This window comes from Urocitellus parryii, chromosome 16 (assembly GCF_045843805.1).
Source record: "Urocitellus parryii isolate mUroPar1 chromosome 16, mUroPar1.hap1, whole genome shotgun sequence".
In the NCBI taxonomy this organism is placed as follows: Eukaryota; Metazoa; Chordata; class Mammalia; order Rodentia; family Sciuridae; genus Urocitellus; species Urocitellus parryii.
Genome location: NC_135546.1, coordinates 17,307,772 through 17,325,702, shown reverse-complemented (window position 1 = coordinate 17,325,702; position 17,931 = coordinate 17,307,772). Strand labels below are relative to the sequence as shown.

Genomic DNA, 17,931 nt, shown 5'->3' with positions numbered 1-17,931 from the left:
CAAAGTGGGTGGGCTTCCGGGCCTGCCCTGCAGTGCTCTGCTATCCCAGTCACCAGGGCTGTCACAACCAGGACCTCAGGCCACCCGGGGGGGGGGGGGGGGGGGTTACTGATGGTGCCCGTTTTGCAAAGGCACAAACCCAGCCTGGCGACCCCATGGGATGGCCCCAGAGGACTCCCTGGAGGACAGGCCCCAGGTACTTTGGAACGTGGCCACCCCATGTGCTCCTCCCCCAATCCAGGTGCATGGGTGACCGGGGCAGGGCTTGGGGATCCTGGTTAGGAAAAGGGGACCCGGGTGGGGGGAGGGGAGCGAGGGATGGGGTGGGGGTGGGGTCCTGGATCCCTTTTGGCTCTTCATCTGCAAGGGGCCCAAAGGACAGGCTGAACCCCTTGGCACCCGCCAGCGTCCCCTGCGCGGTCGGAGGGTGTGTGCGCGCGCGCTCGGCGAGGCGAGCCCGGGCTCTTTGTGTGACCGAGCCCGTGCGCGCGTGCGTGCCTGCGAGCCTGTGTGTGTGCCTGTGTGTGCGCGTGTGTGTCTGCGCGCGCGGGGCGGGGCTGAGCGCTGAGGCCCCGCCCAGGCCCCGCCCAGGCCCCGCCCAGGTACCAGGCCGGCTCCACCAGGCCCCGCCCAGACCCCGCCCAGGCACCAGGCCGGCCTCACCAGGCCCCGCCCAGGCCCCGCCCAGGCCCGGCCCCCATCCCGGCCGGGCCCCGCCCCTCCCAGGCCCGGCCCCGCCCCGGCCCCGCCCCGGCCCGGCCGAGCTGGTATTTTTCCACCCAGCAGGATGGGCGATGCTGAGCGCTGCCTGTGCAGACAACAGACACGCGAGGTCAGGAAGAAGCCGCTTATAAATTACCGCGTCCTCCGCACCGCGGCCAGCGCCGAGCCCCGGAGCCTGGCCACCGCCGCCGCCGCCGCCGCGCTCGGGTGGCCCCGTGCCCCGCGATCGGGAACCTCGAGCCCAGAGACGCCCCGAGGGACATCGCGGCGCACAGCCCGCCGAGGGGACCGGGGACCGAGCCACCCGGGCAGCGCTCCTGACCACGGGAACCCGGGGCGCCGGCCGCCGAGCGCAGCGCCGAGGCCACCGCAGGTACCCGAGGGGACACGGAGCTGGGCGCGCACCGCCGTCCCCTGCGCCCCGGATCCCGCGCTCGGGCCACCTCCCCGTGTCCAGGTCCTGGCCTGTCCAGGTCCATCCGAGAGAGGGACCCAGGGGGGTCGCCCGTCCCGCGAGGGGGGGGGACGGTGTTATTGTCCCCACCCCCCAACCCCAGCCCCAAGGTCTCTCGGGCTCGCGGTGCGGCGGCGGCAGGTGGGTGCGCGCCTGGGGGGGTCTGTCTGTCCGTCTGTCCGTCCGGCTCCGTCCCCGTGACGGTGGACCCCGTGGACGCCTGTGCTTCCGAGGGTGGCCGTGTCTCCATGTCGCCTGCATCGCGTGCACATGGGCGACCCAGTGCCGCGTGCCATTCTCCGGGTCTCCCCGGCTGCGCGCGCGCGTACCTGCGGGCGGTGTGTCGCCGTGGCTCCCGGGGACTTGTGCCCTCTCGCGCGCGCGGGTCCCCGTGAGCGTGGACCCGGGTGTGACCGTGTCTCCGAGGGAGACCCTGGCCCCGTGCACGTGTGTGTGTGTCCCTGAGTGTGGTGGCTGGCTCCTGTGATCTGTGTCCCTGGGCTGTGCCTGGGGGAGGGTGTCCCCCCACCCCCCCACCCCGTGCCAAAAGGGGTTCGATGGCCCCGAATGGGTTCTGCAGGGCGGGGACCGCATGGGAAAGAGAGGTGACCAGGAGGCATGGCCTCACCGCGCTGCCTGTGTGTGTGTGTGTGTGTGTGTGTGTGCAGGTGGCCCTGAGTGGCGGGACCCAGGCCACCCGGGCAGGGACAGCCAGGCGACCGTGGGCAGCGAGGTGGCCCGTGGGGCACATCTCGCTCTGGCTTCCCCTTCCTCCTGCGGGTTCCTCTTTGGGTTTGGAGGCTCACAGGCCCCTCCCACTAGGGAGGCTGCCCAGGGGGGGACCCTGGGGGGACCACCTCCCTCCCCCCCTGCCCCAGCCCTTCTGGAAGGGGAACTGCAGGCCACTGTCCGTCCCTCTTGGACACCCAGAGGGAGGTGTGTGCTGGGCAGGGCCACCGGCTTGGCTATTTTGGTCACTACCCCGGGCTCCTGCCAGATCCCAGCCTCCCCCAGGACCAGCCTGGCCCCCATTTCCTGCCTGGGGACATAAATCAACTCAGCAGCCACCCAGCAGCTTCCAGGGAGGGGGTCTCGGGGTGCTGGGGACTCCCTTTGGACTTGAGCCCATCGGGCCCTGAATCCATGTCACCCAGGGAGCTCTTTGTAAAATGAAAAAAAATTTAAAAAAAAAGAATTTTATTTTATTTAATTAATTAATTAATTTATTAATTTATTTATTTTTGGTGGCTTGCAGGGAGGGGACCTGGTCCCGCGTCTCCCAGCCAGAAGGAGTTTATTTTTACGGGAGAGAGAGCGGGTGAGCGCTTAGCAACCGCCTGTCTCCCTCGACCAGGGACCGGGGAGTCACCGTGGGGTGGGCGTGAGGAGGTGGCCACGGTTCTGCAGCCACCCGGGGACCCCAGGCTGACAATCCACAGCCCCGGGGGACTGGCAGAATGGCCAGAGGCTGTGCCCACCCCTTCCCTGGTTCCGCCCGCTCTTGACCTTGGGCCACCTTGGCTGGGCCTCGGTTTCCTCATCTGGAAAGTGGGCGTGGCCTGCGGCCCCCTGCGCAGGTGAAGCCCCGGATCCCAGGGTGGGGGGGGGGGAGCTGGGCTCTGGGCAGCTGAGCTGGGCTCCCTGTCCATGGTGACCTTGGGTGAGTCTCTTCTGAACCTCAGCTGGACCGTCCAGGCAGCCAGGACACCCACAGGCCAGTCCCCGGCGTCCTTGAGGGGATTGGGGGAGATGAGGGCCCTAAGCTGTGGTAAGCTGCAAAGCCCAGCTGGGCCGCAGAGCTGACGATTAGTGGGTGTCACGAGCGTGCTCCAGGGTGGCTGTGGTATGTGGCCAGGGCCACCGTGCCCTCTTGGGCGCTTGTCCTTTGGGGACACCCTGGCACGGCTGGGTGGCCCAGCTGCTGCCCGGCGGGCTGCCTCTCCCAATTCTCCTCTCCTCATCCGGAGCCATCCAGGGCCACCTCGGCTGGGCACAGTCCCCAGGCCCTGGGGGTCGCTGTGCCCATTTCACAGATGGGCCAACTGAGACCCGCCGAGAAGGCTTTGTCTTTGTGGGACGGTGGCAGATGGGGAGCTGTGGCCACTGACTTCCTGGCAAGTGGAGGCTGTCCATGTGTCAGGGGACTTGGGAGCTGTTCCTTCTCCAAGAGTCTTTCCAAAGATCCCGGATGATAAGACACTGTGAGCGAGAGCCAGGTTCTTTTTTTGGGGGGGTGGGGTACCAGAGATCCAATTCAGAGGCTTTCAACCTCTGAACCCCGTCCCCAGCCCTTTTTTTGTATTTTATTTAGAGACAGGGTCTCCCTGAGCTGCCTAGACTCTAAGTGGCTGAGGCTGGCCTCCACCTTGTGATCCTCCTGCCCCAGCCTCCTGAGCTGCTGGGATGACAGGTGTGCGTCACCCGATTCTCTGGGGGCTGTATCTCACTTTTCCACATTGGCCAACCTGCCCTGGTCAACGGCTTTGCTTGGACTCCATGGCTTCTGGGAAGGAGCTCTGGTTCTGGAAATGCCCGGCAGGACCTTGCCAAGGTGCTGAGGCTGGCCTCCACCTGATGATCCTCCTCCTTCAGCCTCCCCAGAGGCTGCGATGCCACCACTTCCATCCAGGGTTAGAATCTGCAGAAGCCAGATAGTTGAGGAACCCGAGGGCTGGCTGGCTGGGCCTGGGGCTGTCTTCTGAGGTCAGCAGGGAGACAAACAGGATTTTGGGGACAGCAGGACTGAAGCCAGTCCAGCCTGGAGAGCCCTCATGGTGAGAACGAGGCTGCTGGGGTTCCAGGAGTTGCAGGGTGGCCCAGCCATGGGTTAGGGTACAAAGCGTCTTCTGTGCCAGCGAGTCTGGCCTAAGGTATTTCTGGAAACATGGGAGAGTGGCCGTCCTGGGAGTCCCAGGTGACTTATGGACACGGGGCCGTGTGGGCTTCTCCTCCCGCCTCACCTGGGCAGTGGCTGCCTTTGGAAACCCGAGCTGAGGCCGGGGCTCGGGTTGGGGCTTAGGAGCAGGAATTTGCTTTTCTGTTTCTAAAAACAAAACACCTAAAACAAAGGGCCCCGGGTGCGGCTCAGGCTGGAGGAGGGGCAGCCGCCCTAACTGTCCCCAGGTCAGAAGACGGGCCTGGCCCTCTCATCCCAGGAGCCCGGGAGGCTGAGGCAGGAGGATCGCGGGTTCCAAGCCAGCCTCAGCAACAGCGAGGCCCTGAGCCACTCAGCGAGACCCTGTCTCTCAATAAAATGCAAAATAGGGCTGGGGACAGGGCTCGGGGGTCAAGGGTCCCTGGGTTCAATCCCTGGTACCAAAAAAAAAAAATCAAAAACTAAGCCACATGGTGGTGTGAGCACACCTGTCGTCCCAGTTACTGGGGAGGCTGAGGCAGGAGGATGGTGAGAAGCTCATGTTCCCCAGTCCTTTATTATTATTATTATTATTTTATATTTTGAGACAGGGTCTAAGTGGCTTAGAAACTCACTAAGTGGCTGAGGCTGGCCTCCAGCTTGTGATCCTCCTGCCTCAGCCTCCCCAGTCGCTGGGACGACAGGTCGAGGGCTGCCCCGGCCTGGAGAAGATTCACTTTTTAATTACAAAAGTAACACAAATCAGAAACAATTTTAAATAATAATAATAATAATAACTGTATCAAGTACAGAGTGGCCCTTCAGGGGGAAGTTTTATTTTCTTTTGAACAGAGACGGCCCCAGACCCGCTCCCTGGTCCTGCCGATGGGTCTGGTCAGACCCTGGGCCAGCGTGGACCCTCGGCACCTCAGAACCCAGCGCTGGCAATGCGTCCCGGACACCGGGAACCGCTGGCCTCCTCGGCCTGTCCTGCCTGACCGCGGTGGACAGCGTCCAGCTCAGTGAACCAGACACTCCCACCCGGTGGCTTTGAACTTGACCTGAGATGGCACACAGGACGCTGTGGCCCTCCGGGGACACGAAGGACCCCTTTTACTTTGGGGTAGGGGGGGACCCAGGATTGAACCCAGGGACCCTCGGCCCCTGAGTCCCCTCCCCAGCCCTATTTGGCATTTTATTTAGAGACAGGGTCTCGCTGAGTGGCTGAGGGCCTTGCCATGGTTGAGGCTGGCCTCCAACTCATGATCCTCCTGCCTCAGCCTCCTGAGCCGCTGGGATGACAGGTGTGCGCCACCAAGCCCCAGCTCCGGGCCCTATTATTATTATTATTATTATTATTTTATTTTGAGACAGGGTCTTGCAAAGAGTGGCCCAGGCTGGCCTCCAACTTGCCACCCTCACGCCCCGGCCAGGAACCCACATTGACCATCCCTTCTCCCTTGGAGGTTCTGCACCCGAGCTCATCAGATAAATGACCTAGGACAGGGTAGAAGGACCACAGACGGCAGAGTCCCCGCCAGGCCTCAGCCCGTCTCCGTCCCACTGGCTCTACCGCCAGTATTTATTGAGCACCTACTGCACGCCAGGGGTCAAGAAAATGGTCCCTGTGCTCAGCCTCACGGGAGGAGGGAGTGTATACCAAGAGGTCTATCAGGAGGAGGTTAATGAACAATCCAGGTGATGACACCAAGGGCGGGCAAACAGGACCCCGGGGACAGGTGTGACCAAGAGGGGTCCCTTCGATGGTGGAGCGTGGGCATGGTGAGTGAGGCCATGCAGTCAACCTGCCCACCCACTTTCCGGAGGAGGAGGCTGAGGTCTGAGGGACACATTTATCAGCAGGGGAAGATAGAGTCCTCCAAAGAAGCACTGTTCCCAGGTGGGGTTAGGTGAGAGTCCCCTCCGCGAGGGACACAGGGGACAGCATCCTGAATCCAAGAATCCAAGATGGGGGCCGGGCCTGGCCTATCATCCCAGCAGCTTGGGAGGCCGAGGCAGGAGGATCGTCAGGTGGAGGCCAGCCTCAGCCATTTAGAAAGGCCTTAAGCAACTGAAGCCAGACCCTGTCTCAAAATCAAAAATATAAAAAAGGCTGGGGACATGGCTCCTGGGACGGGCCCCCGAGGAGGGGCCTTCTGCAAGTCCCGTTGCCATGGTGACTTGTCACCGACGGTAAAAGTGCCAAGTGAGTCACTGCCACCGTCCTCTTTCCGCTGAGGCTGCCAGTGGTTGGGGGGGGGGTGGGGAGTGCGGTGGCCTGGGTCTGGGCCGAGTCATGCTCCTTGGGTGCTGCCGGAAGGGGGAGGTCCCCAGGGCCCCGCCCACCCTCTGGCTCCGGGCTGATGGGCACCTTCATTTAGTTCTGCAGGCCCGTGTCACCAAAGCCCTCCTGGGCAGCCACCGTGTCCCCTTGCTGTGGCCTCCGGGAGCCAACTTCTCCAAAGACCACGCTCCTGCTCAAGAGCCTTCCGTGGCTCCCTAGTGCTTTGTGGAATAGAGCTCGGGAGGCTGAGGCAGGAGGATTGCAAGGTGGTGGCCAGCTTGAACAACTTAATCCACCAGATGCAGGGCACACTGAGGACAGGGGACAGAAGCCACAGTGTCCATCAGAGGGATCGGGCCCGTCGTAGGTGCTCAGCACAGACATTGAGGATATCATCCTCCCTGACTCCCGAAAGGAGGCCCGTGGTTTGGACTTCTTTATTTGGGGGGAGTGCCAGGGGTTGAACCCAGGGACACCGAACCACGTTGTCCCCGTCCCCAGCCCCTTTTTATTTTATTTTTTTTAATTTGGAGATCGAGTCTCGCTCAGCTGCTTAGGGCCTCCCAAGGTGCGATCCTCTTGCCTCAGCCTCCCCAGGTGCCAAGTTTACAGCGTGTGCCACCCGCCGTGCCTGGCACCAGCGGGTCCTTCTATGTCGTTGTGCCAGGCGGCCCCGGTGATGTGGCTGTTGAACAAAACAGACCAACGCCCCTCCTGGAGCTGGGGTTAATGAGTAACCGCGGAAGGCCCTTTGGAAAATCCAAAGAGTCATTATGGGGCGCGAGGACTCCAGGGTTTGAACGCCTCTCAGGTCTCTGACTTGCTGTGTGACCTCGTGGACTCCCTTGCCCTCTCTGGTCCTCACCGGCTGAGATCACACAGATGGGGTTGGAAGGCTCCCGAAGGCTCGGGCACAGAGACCCCTCTGTGGGAGTGCAGGTCACCATGTCCCCCCGGGTCCTCTTGGAGGGAACCGTTGTCCTACGGGGTTTTCCAGGGGTCCTAAGGCCACTTTGGGTGTGGATTTTTCTGAGCCGAGGTGTGGCCTCCAGGTTTTAGGAAAATAGAGGAATTTATGTGGGTTTTTCTGCCAGGATTTAGTAGAAGATTCGAGATGAGAACGAACCTTAAAAAGGAAAAAAGAGAATAAATGAGCCCCCAGCTCCTTCCCACAGGGACCCGGGGACCTATTTCTGTCCTTGTGCCTCCCACAGAAGTTCTCCGGAGCCACCACCCTGTGTCCCTGGTCCCACCTGGTTATATAAACGGATGATTATTAGGGCTGGATCCTGAACCCAGGAGCTGAGCCATTTTTTAAATTTTTTATTTATTTGAATTTTTAATTTGGAGACAGGATCTTGCTCAGTGGTTGAGGCTGGCCTCCCAATTGGCGATCCTCCTGCCTCAGCCTCCCGTGCCACGCTGGGATGGCAGACGTGCACCCCCCCCACCCCCCCACCCCGACTGTGGGTTTTGCTTTGCAAAATGACTTCAGGCCACAGTGGGAGGTGTTGCGTGGACCCCCTCCTGTCCCCACCCTGCCTCCTGCAAGCACACCGTGGGTGGTGCTGAGCGGCACAGTACCCCTGTGGTGCTGTCCCCTGTCCTGAAGCGCCCTGGGCTGGGCATGGGACACCCATCTGATTCAGGCAAGTGGGAGAGGGACGTCCTGCTCCCAGGGAGTTCAAGGTCAGGGCTCCGGGCAGCGGATGGTGGGGAGAGAGAGGAATGTCTGTGCTGTGCAACTTCAATCCTTCAGCCTAGAGTCTCTGGTCGGGCTGCTCGGTGCTTGTGGATTCGCTTTTGGTGCGAGGGGTGCAGGAGGCAGGTCGAGGCCCCACGGTGGCCTCCTGCCGTGGGTCCCCCAGCTCCAGGGCAGCCCGGGGACTGGCTTCTGCCTTGGGTCCTAGCAGCACAGGACAATTTCTGTCTTTGAACATCAAAGATTGAGCCTTGTGCAGAGTGGAACAAAGACTGTTCTGGAAAGACCCAAATCTGTCACCAGGAAGGCCCTGTCCCTATATTTATTACCTGGACCGTGACCGAGTTCCCAACCAGGATGGACGGCCCCTCGCGGGGCAGAGACGTGGGACCCGCGTCCCTTCCCACCTCCACTGGGGACTCACCAGTAGTTTATTGGACGATTATTCATTTTTTTGTCACCGGGGATTGAACCCAAGGGCTCTGCACCCCTCGGCCACGCCCCCAGGATCCCCTTTTTTAATTTAGAGCCAGGGTCTCCCGGAGTCGCTCGGGGTCTCACTAAGTGGCTGAGGCTGGCCTCCCACTTGCGATCCTCCTGCCTCGGCCTCCCCAGTCGCTGGGATGACAGGGTGGGCACCCCCTTGTGTGGCCTGTTATTCTATTTCCTTCCCCCTTCAGGGTCGTCCCCCAGAACAGTGGCAGGGACACAGCCGGGAGGGGGGGGCTGGTTGGAAATGCAGGATCTCGGGGCCGGACCTGCTCCTTAGGGTTGGGATTTGGGGGTTGAGGCTGGAAGATCTCTGGAGCCCAGGAGGCCGAGCCTCCACCGCAAAATGGAAAATAAATCAATGCACAAAGGCACCCAGATATACCGCCGAGGCCCCCAGCTGAGGGCAGGTGGCTGGCCCAAGGTCACCAGGCTGGAGCTGGCACAGCCTGGTCCCCTGGGCTCGCGCCACCTTGGAAAGGATGCGGGTGGGAAGCCTCTGACCAGCCCAAGTGTCCCCGATCCAAGAGCCGCGGGAGGCCTTGCCCAGCCGCCAAGTCGGATGTCAATCAGGGGCCAACCCGGAGCCGGCCAGGCCCTTGCAGACAGCCAGTGTCCCCAGGCAGCCTGCCGGGTCGAGGCCCCGCCGCGGGATTGGATGTCAGCCCAGGGGCCTGGGGTGAGGAGCTATTTGGAGGCTGTTCCCAGTTCTTGGAAGATCAGCAGGAAAATTTGTGGAGTCCAAGGACGGAACCCAGGGGCACTCCACCCCTGAGCCCCGTCCTCAGCCCTTTTTCAATTTTATTTAGGGACAGGGTCTCGCGGAGTGGCTCAGGGCCTGGCTGAATTTCTGAGGCTGGCCTCCACCTGGCGATCCTCCTGCCTCAGCCTCCCCAGCTGCTGGGAGGACAGGCGCGCCCCCCGCCCCCGCCCACCTGCGCACACACCTGTTGAGCCACACCTGTGGGCTTCCTGGTCCCCGTCCCTTGGAGGTTTGGTGTCCCTGGGCGCTCACGGTCTCTTCTCTTCTCTGCCGTAGGTGCAAGACCAGAACCACAGTCCCTTCTGAGGAGGCTCCGAAATGTAAGTAGCTCTTGACACCCCCCCTCCTTGGGGCCACTGCCTCCCCTGGGGCAGGGATGACCCCCATCTGGGGGGGACCTCAGGGCCTCCCCCAGCCTCAAGGAGAAAACAGACTCCTGAGAACACGGGACTTGGTTCATGTCACCTGGAGGTGGCCTGTCCCCTGTGTGCCTGCGCTGGCCTCTCTCGGGGACAGCCTTGCCTGCGTCTGGTGGGGAGGGACAGAGCTTTGCCAAGTTGATCCTGGAAGTGGGGGCCACCTGCTGGGCTGCAGTGGCCCACGGCTGGAATCCCAGAGAGTTGGAGGCTGAGGCAGGAGGATCACAAGTTGGAGGCCAGCCTCAGCCACTTAGTGAGTTTCTAAGCCACTTAGACCCTGTCTCAAAATTAAAAATAATAATAATAATAATAATTAGTAAATAATAATAACGATGATAATGATAATAAAATAATAATAATAATTAGTACTGCAAATAATAATATCAATAATAATCATTATCTCTGATCTGTCAAACTTTTTGGTTGGGGTGGTGAGGCAGATCTAAGCCAGGACATGTTAAGTAGGACATTGAACCACAGAGACAGGGTCTCACTCAATTGCTGAGTCTGGCCTCCACCTTTTGATCCTCCTGCCTCAGCCTCTAGTGGCTGGGATTACAGCCATGGGCCCCAGTTCCCCATTAAACTTCTTAAAAAACTTAAGACTTTTTTTTTTTTTTTTTTGGAACTGAACCCAGAAGTATTGTACCCCAGGGCCCCATCCCGGGTCCTTTGTATTTTTTTTTATTTTGAGACAGAGTCTCACTGAGTTGCTCAGGGCCTCACTAAGAGCTGAGGCTGGCCTCCCCCTTGTGATCCTCCTGCCTCGGCCTCCCCCGCTGCTGGGATGACAGGTGCAGGCCACCAAAGCTTGGCCCCACTTAAGCTTTCTATTGGAAAAAAAAAATATATTGCAAACGTTCAGAGACGTGGCCAGAGATTGGCTGGCAACACCTGACACCCCGTCACTTCGATGTCCTTACACTTAATATTAACTATATTCCTTTTGTCCCCTCTGTCCTCAGTTCTATAAAAATAGTCACATGCATTTTTTTTTTTCTTTCTTTGGTTGAGTTTGTTTTGCTTTTGCTGAATCACTGGGGCGGAAGGCAGCTCCCTCTTGACCACGGTTCCCCCAGGTATTTCGAAAGAGCAAGAAGGGCCATTGTGTGGATTATCAGGCCGCAGCTCTGATAGCTAATCTATAGGCCCTGGTGACACTCCGTGGATGGCATTTGCTTGCTGGCTTTTCGGTCAGGATCACACTGGTGTCTCTAGAAGCCGTTGAATGGATAGATTCTTCCTCTTTGGGCCCATTTATTCACTGATTTTTCAACCTCGGAAAATCGAAAATCCCTTAATTCTGGCATTCACTGAAAAATAGATCTTGCTAAACTCCGAAGCTCGGGTTTCTTGTCTCATCCTCTTTGGTGTCTCCCCGGGTGGCTTCTGTCATGGATTTATATTTTATTGAGAGACAGGGTCTTGCTGAGTTGCTGAGGGCCTCGCTCAGTGGCTGAGGCTGGCCTCCAGTTTGCGATCCTCCTGCCTCAGCCTCCCGAGCGGCTGGGACGAGACAGGTGTGGCTCCTGGCTCCTCCCTTTTTGGGGGGTAGACATCCCAGCTGAGTGAGTCCGACGCTGACTGACGGACGGACCCCCAACCCGGGTGCCTCACCCCGTAGCGCCAATCTACAGATGGGGAAACTGAGGCCCAGAGAGGCGAAGTGACCTCTCCCAGGTTTGCCAACGGCCGTGAAGATGTGGAATCCCGTGCATCTGACCCGGGTGCCCACAGGGTGCGGCACCGTCCCCAAAGCCCCAGGAGGGAGGCCTCTCTGCCGGTTAATGAGTAGCCACAGGCCTTGGGCAAGAGCCCTCTCCCAAGAGGCTGGACCGTGTCCAGGATGAAGTAGGTGCGCGTGGGCGGGGCGGGTGGCTTTATCGGCCATAATCAGAGGTGGCCGGTGGCGAGAGCCTTTTGGAGACTTGTTCGGGGGGTGCCCACTTGGGAAGCCCATTTTGCAGAAGAGACCACGGAGGCGTAGAGCGGCTTAGAGGTGTTTGTCTGACACCTCCTCCAGGCAGTGCTCCGAGATTGCTCTCTTTTTTTGGGGGGATACTGGGCATTGAACCCAGGGGTGCTGAACCCCTAACCCCCGTCCCCAGCCCTATTTTGCATTTTATTTAGAGACAGGGTCTCCCTGAGTGGCTCAGGGCCTCGGTTTGGCTGAGGCTGGCTTTGAACTCGTGATCCTCCTGCCTGGGCCTCCCGAGGAGCTGCTGGTCGTGACTGGGAGTCGAACCAGGGACATTGAACCACTCACGGAGCCACATCCCCAGCACTTTTGATTTGGAGACAAGAGTTTCGCTAAGTCGCTTAGCGATTCACTCAGTGGCTGAGGCTGGCCTCCACCTTGAGATCCTCCTGCCTCAGCCTCCCAAGGGTCGACAGGCGTGGGCCACTGCTCCCAGCTTCACAAGGCAGTTTTTTTACTGAACTCGGGTGACAGGGGAGCAAACTGGGGCTCGAGGGGGACAGCTACAGAGCTCCAAGCCACGTGTCAGGACGGGGAGCCCGGGTTTGAGTGCGGTTATCCAGATGCCACGGGATGGAGGCCTCACAAAGAGCAGGACAGGCAGGTGCCTCTCTTCTGGCCCAACCTGTGTGACAGGAAAGCTCGGGTCTCCTTGAGGACACCCCCCGGGGGTATCTTCCGTGGTGGCTGTTAGTCCTGGCAAGAGTCTAAGGGGAATTTTTTTTTAAGGACAGAAATTCCGTTGAGAAATTGCCAGAGCCGTTCAGAGACCAGAGTTGCCCACTGTCCGAATGGGAGAGAATGGGGAGGCTGAGGCAGGAGGATCTCAGGTTCAAGGCCAGCCTCAGCAAAAGCGAAGCAACTCAGCGAGACCCTGTCTCAAAATTAAAAATAAAAAGGGCTGGGGACGGGGGCTCAGTGATGAAGCACCCCTGGGTGGATCCCCAGAAAGAAAAGGAAAATAAGTTCCCGTGTCCCCACGGGGTCTTGTCCTGTTTAGGGAAAGCAGTGGCCTTGGTCCAGCTCGCCATATTACTGGCCCACCCCCCATGGCACCTACACGGGATTTTGGATGGTACTTCTTCTTGGGCGGGGGGCATACTGGGGACTGAACTGGGGGGCCCTCGACTCCTGAGCCCCGTCCCCAGCCCTATTTGGTATCTTATCTAGAGACAGGGTCTCCCTGAGTTGCTGAGGGCCTCCCTTTGGCTGAGGCTGGCTTTGAACTTGAGATCCTCCTGCCTCAGCCTCCCGAGCCACCTGGAGGATTTACTGGGTCAGAGACACCCACAGAGCTCTGGAATTTGACAAGCACAAGTGCGAACATTTCTGTGTCTCAATCACGGTCATACTGAAGTGTTCTCAGGGTGACTTAGTGACATTTACTCATTCCAACCCTCGACGTGTCTCTTACCCTACAAGAGACAAAACCGGAGTCACCTGTCTCTGGGCTGAGTGACACCCGTGTGGCCCAGCCTGCTGGACGTTTCTGGGTCATCTCAGCTTCCTGGGGTGAGGACCTTTGGCCTTTCCTGTCATTGAGAAGTGTCCCATTGTCACCTCTCTGCCAGCTGAGTGAGGTGAAGTCTCAGGGGGAGTATTTGATGGGGTGGGGGAGTTTGGGGGAACTCTGTGCCACCGAAAACTGAGAATCGAAAGTGCCCACACAGTCATCCTGAAGTGGTGGACTTTGCCTGTGGTGGCCCCTTGGGGACCTGGAGGTGACCTGCTCCCTGTTTAGTCTGAGCGCTCCCCAGGGAGGAGGCCAGGCGCTGGGCCACCCAGCCAGGTCCCCAGCCCTCGGTGAGGAGGATGCTTTGGACACACAATGTTGCAAAATGTTGCCAGATGTTCTGAGTGACAGCAGGCTGTGCGGTGGGCACAGGAAGGACACCCTGGGAAGCGGAAGTGCTCTGTCAAGGCCTGGCCCGGAGCCAAAGTGCCTGGGGAACTTCTGCAAGCTAATTTGGGCGTGGTCTGGTCGGATGGGGCGTGGCCTGGCGGGACTGGGCGTGGCCTGGCGGGACTGGGCGTGGCCTGGTTGGATGGGGCTGGCTCTTGTCAGTTGGGGGAGAGTCGGTTGGATGGTGTGTGCCCTTGGCGGGGCTGGGCGGGGCTTGGTTGGATGGGGTGTGGCCTGGATGGATGGGACGTGGTCTTGCCAGTTGGAGGAGAGCCTGGTTGGGTGGGGCGTGCCCCTGGCAGGAGTGGGCGTGGCCTAACCGGACTGGCTGTGGCTTGGTCTGATGGGGCGTGGTCTTGCCAGTTGGGGGAGAGCCTGGTTGGATGGGGCGTGACCCTGGCAAGACTGGGAGTGGCCTAACGGGACTGGGCGTGGCTTCACCAGATGGGGCGTGGTCTTGTCAGTTGGGAGAGAGACAGGTTGGACAGAGCGTGCCCCTGGCAGGACTGGGCGTGGCCTGGACAGACTGGGCGTGGCTTGGTGGGATGGGACGTGGTCTTGTCAGTTGGAGGAGACCCATATTGGATGGGGCGTGCCCCTGGTGGGATGGGGCGTGGCCTGGCAGGAATGGGCGTGGCCTGGAAGGAATGGGCGTGGCCCGGCGAGACTGGGCGTGGCCTGGTGGGATGGGGCATACCCTCATCAGTTGGGGGGAGCCCAGGTCAGATAGGGCGTGGCCTGGCTGGATGGGGCGTGGCCTGCATTCTGGGGAGGAGGGTGGAGCTGAGCAGGTGGTCTTGTTGGGTGACCTCAGATGTCACACCCAGTGATTGGTCTTGACTCATTTTGGGGCCCCAGCCCCTGGGAACCAGAAGTCCTCATTTCCTGGTCCCAAGTGTCCCTTCAAGGCAGCGACCCATGTCTCCTGGTTGTCTGGACACCTGTCCTCTGCCCTCACCCAGACGCGGCTGCAGGAGAATCGCAGGCGCGGCCACAGGTCCCCGGAGGAGAGCCACTCTAATGAGATGGCTAACCTACTTTGCAGACTCAAGTGGTTTGGGGAGCGCCTGAGGTGCCTTGGGAGGGAGGGGACCGCAGTGCCACCGCCAGAGGCCCCTCCGCAGAATGTGCCTGTTTGACCACAGGGCACCCAACGGAGAGAGCGCGTTGACCTGGTATTGTCCCTTGGTGACCCACCTCCAAGCCGGGGTGTTTGATTTCCTCTCTTCCCAGGGCTTAGCTGGGTGCGAAAGAAGGGCCACCGTCCGTATTTGTCCTGCAAACACATGACATAAAGGACATCTGATCGTCCCCGGGGGGTGAGGCAGTGTCCAGTTTCCCCGGGGAGCAAATCCGATTGTGCACTGAGGCGCTACCTCCAGCTTTCTCACGTGTCTTTGGAGAGAGCCCATTTCACAGATGGTGGAACTGAGGCTCCGAGGGGGAAGCCACATTCCTGAGGTCACCCGCCTGCAGCTGGCAAGTGACTCATTGGCTTCCCACTAAAATCTTAAGAGCTGCAGGCCAGGCGTCAAGGAGAAAACTGGGGAGGCCAGGAGGCTGCCTCCTCTCCAGTGACAGTGTCAGGGAGGAATTAATATAGGACTCGACCATCAGGGGGGCCAGAGGAGCTGATTGACCAAATAAATAACAGGAGTCAATTAAAGAGAATGGATTTCTTGGCTATTTATAGAGATGGCCTAAATCGCAGGTATCCTCTGTGCCCAAGGAGGAAAAGGAGACTTTTTTCCCCGATAGGCCAGCCTGTGCACAGGGTGGGGGAGCTGATGAAGCCCTGTGGTGGCTCAAGAGTGACAGTTCAAGCAGCCACGGGGGCCCATGCCCCTCATTCTAGCAGTTTGGGAGGCTGAGGCAGGAGGATGGCGAGTTCCAAGCCAGCCTCAGCAATGTAGCGAGGCCCTAAGCAACTCAGCGAGACCCTGTCTCTAAATAAAATATAAAGTAGGGCTGGGGATGGGGCTCGGTGGTTAAGCACCCCTGGTTCAATCTCTGGTACTCCCCAGGGGACAGCTGGGGACGCAGGAAGGGAGGGAGGCTGTGGCTCTGTCTTTGGAAGCTGTGGAACAGGAGAAAACCCTGGGGTTCAGTCCCTTTCCCGGTGAGTTGGGGAGATTAGCCACACCTCTGTACTGGAGCCAACTAATGACTCCAAAGAGGCTGAGTTTAAACGGCTAGGGGAGGAAAATCCCTTCCCTAGCCTGAGGGGTAGTTAGTTGTCACCGCAGGGGTCCTGGAGAAAAATGAAATGGGAAAGCACTGGATGATTAGCACGTGGCCTCTGGCTGTCACCTCTGCAGCTATTGCCCCTGCCATCTAGCCCATGAAGATGGGAGCCATGGGGCAATGCTGTTGGTGGGATCCCCAGCACCATAAAAAAAAAATAATAATAATAATAATAATAATAATTAATTAAAAATTTTAAAAATAAATAAAATAACAGCAATTCCGTTGACTCCTGCATCGGGTTGTAGGGGCGGAGTTAGTGGCATCAAAGGACAGGACCAGGCGATGCCCCAGACCTCGGTTCAGTCTAGGATTGTGGAGTCCATTCATTGATTGCTGCCTGGGCAAACTTGAGCAGGTCACCCAGCATCTCTGAACTGCCAAGTGGGGTGCACCTGCCAAGTGGGGTGCACCTGCCAAGTGGGGTGCAGTCTCTCGCCTCCTAGGTGAGACTGACTGGGGTTGAGGGCGCTGGGGTCGTAGAGCCTGCAGCACCTGCTACTCAGCCCTGGGAGCCAGTATTGGCCGCCTGGGACTTCTTGGCTGCTCCTGATTGGCTGCCTGGGATTGGCTTCTCATGATTGGCTGCCTAGGATTGGCTGCCTGAGATTGGCTGCCCAGGATTGGCTTCTCAGGATTGGCAGCCCGGGATTGGCTTCCTGGGATTGGCTGCTCAGAATTGGCTTCTCAGGATTGGCTGCCTGAGATTGGCTGTGCAGGATTGGCTGCTCAGGATTGGCTGTCCGGGATTGGCTGCCCGGGATTGGCTGCGCAGGATTGGCTGCCCGGGATTGGCTGCCCACTTAGAGAATTTTGCATAATTTAAAGACTTTCCCAAACGCCCCTTTTGTCCCCTAAGACCTTTAAGACGATGATGCTATGAAGACAGTGACCTTTGGAACGAATTCGGAGATAAGTGAGCAGCCATCCTCAGGGACAAATGACTTCAGAAGGAAACTCTGAAGGCTGAGTCACCAGTGGCTCCTGCCTAGTACAGTGCCAGGTCCACAGTGTTAGGTGCAGTCTGTGTCATTTCAATCCCGTCATCTTGGAATTAGGAAAAAAAAACTGTCACTATGACAGTGACAGTGATAAACCAGGGTCCTCAGCCCATCTGGAACAGGGCTCTAGAACATTCTGCCATCTGTGACCACCAGAGAAAGGAGGGAGGATTAGAGTTGAGGAAGGAGCCATCGTCCACCAAGAATGGTGGGTGGCTTCCAAGGGACCCCCCTCTCCTTTTATGTGTGTGCCTGGTCCTGGGGACCCAACCCAGAGCATCCCACGTGCTAAATGATCTACCACCAAACTACAAAAAAAAAAAAAAAATTTCATTTTGAGACCTAAGTGGTGGAGGCTGGCCTCCAATTTGCCATCCTCCTGCCTCAGCCTCTGGCCCTTTGCTGGAACTACCCTGGATCCTCTTGTGTGACTCCTGTCCTGTGAGGTCACCAACAGCTGTGGTTACCTGGGAAATGGGGTTCCGAGGAGGAGCAGAGTCTTTCTGGAAGGTGGGGGGAGGGTGCAGGGGACAGACATGGGACTGCTTGGGGACTTCCTGCTTCCTGGGGACCCGAGGGGCACGGGGGTCTTCCTCGGAGGGCACCAGGGTCCCCAGGCTGAGGACCTGCCCAGCTCGCCCCCTCCCCTGGACCACCAATGGGAACCTCTCTTCTCCCACCTCCCCAGCCTCTCCTCAGTCAGTCCCTGAGCGCACCCAAGGTAGGTTGCCGGGTGCACAGGGCGTGGGCAGGGCTGTCCCCAAGGACCCCCGGAGGGATCTGGGGACAACTCTGGGGTGTCTTGGTCTGGGAAAGAGGACTTGAGCTGACCCTAGGAAACCCCAACCGTTCTAGGGAGCCCCAGAGAGGAACCCCCAACAGGAGAGGCTGAGGCTTTTTATTCAGCCTCCAATAACCTCCTCCTCCTCCGCCACCTGGGCCTCGGTTCTCCCATCTGGGAAAGGGACGGAGGGGGCTTTCGCAGTCTCCTTCAAGCTCACCCTTGAGGGGTGTGGACCGGCAAATTTTAGCTTTACCGCCTCCGGGGGACTTTTATTTTTTTTTTACATTGCCGAGGCTGGCCTCCAACTTGCGATCCTCCTGCCTCGGCCTCCCG

At 59.2% G+C, this 17,931-nt stretch overlaps 1 protein-coding gene across 2 annotated transcripts in view; it reads left to right on the top strand.

The window, feature by feature from the left end:
- The first annotated feature begins 1,051 nt into the window (after positions 1-1,051).
- Positions 1,052-17,931, top strand: part of Slc6a6 (solute carrier family 6 member 6) — a 52,414-nt gene continuing 35,534 nt past the window's right edge. The window contains exons 1-2 of one of the 2 annotated variants that reach the window (XM_026382991.2): positions 1,052-1,096; positions 9,546-9,589. The gene's annotated coding sequence lies outside the window, so the exon portion shown is untranslated. The remainder of the gene's footprint in view (positions 1,097-9,545; positions 9,590-17,931) is intronic. The other variant, XM_026382992.2, reaches the window with a different exon arrangement.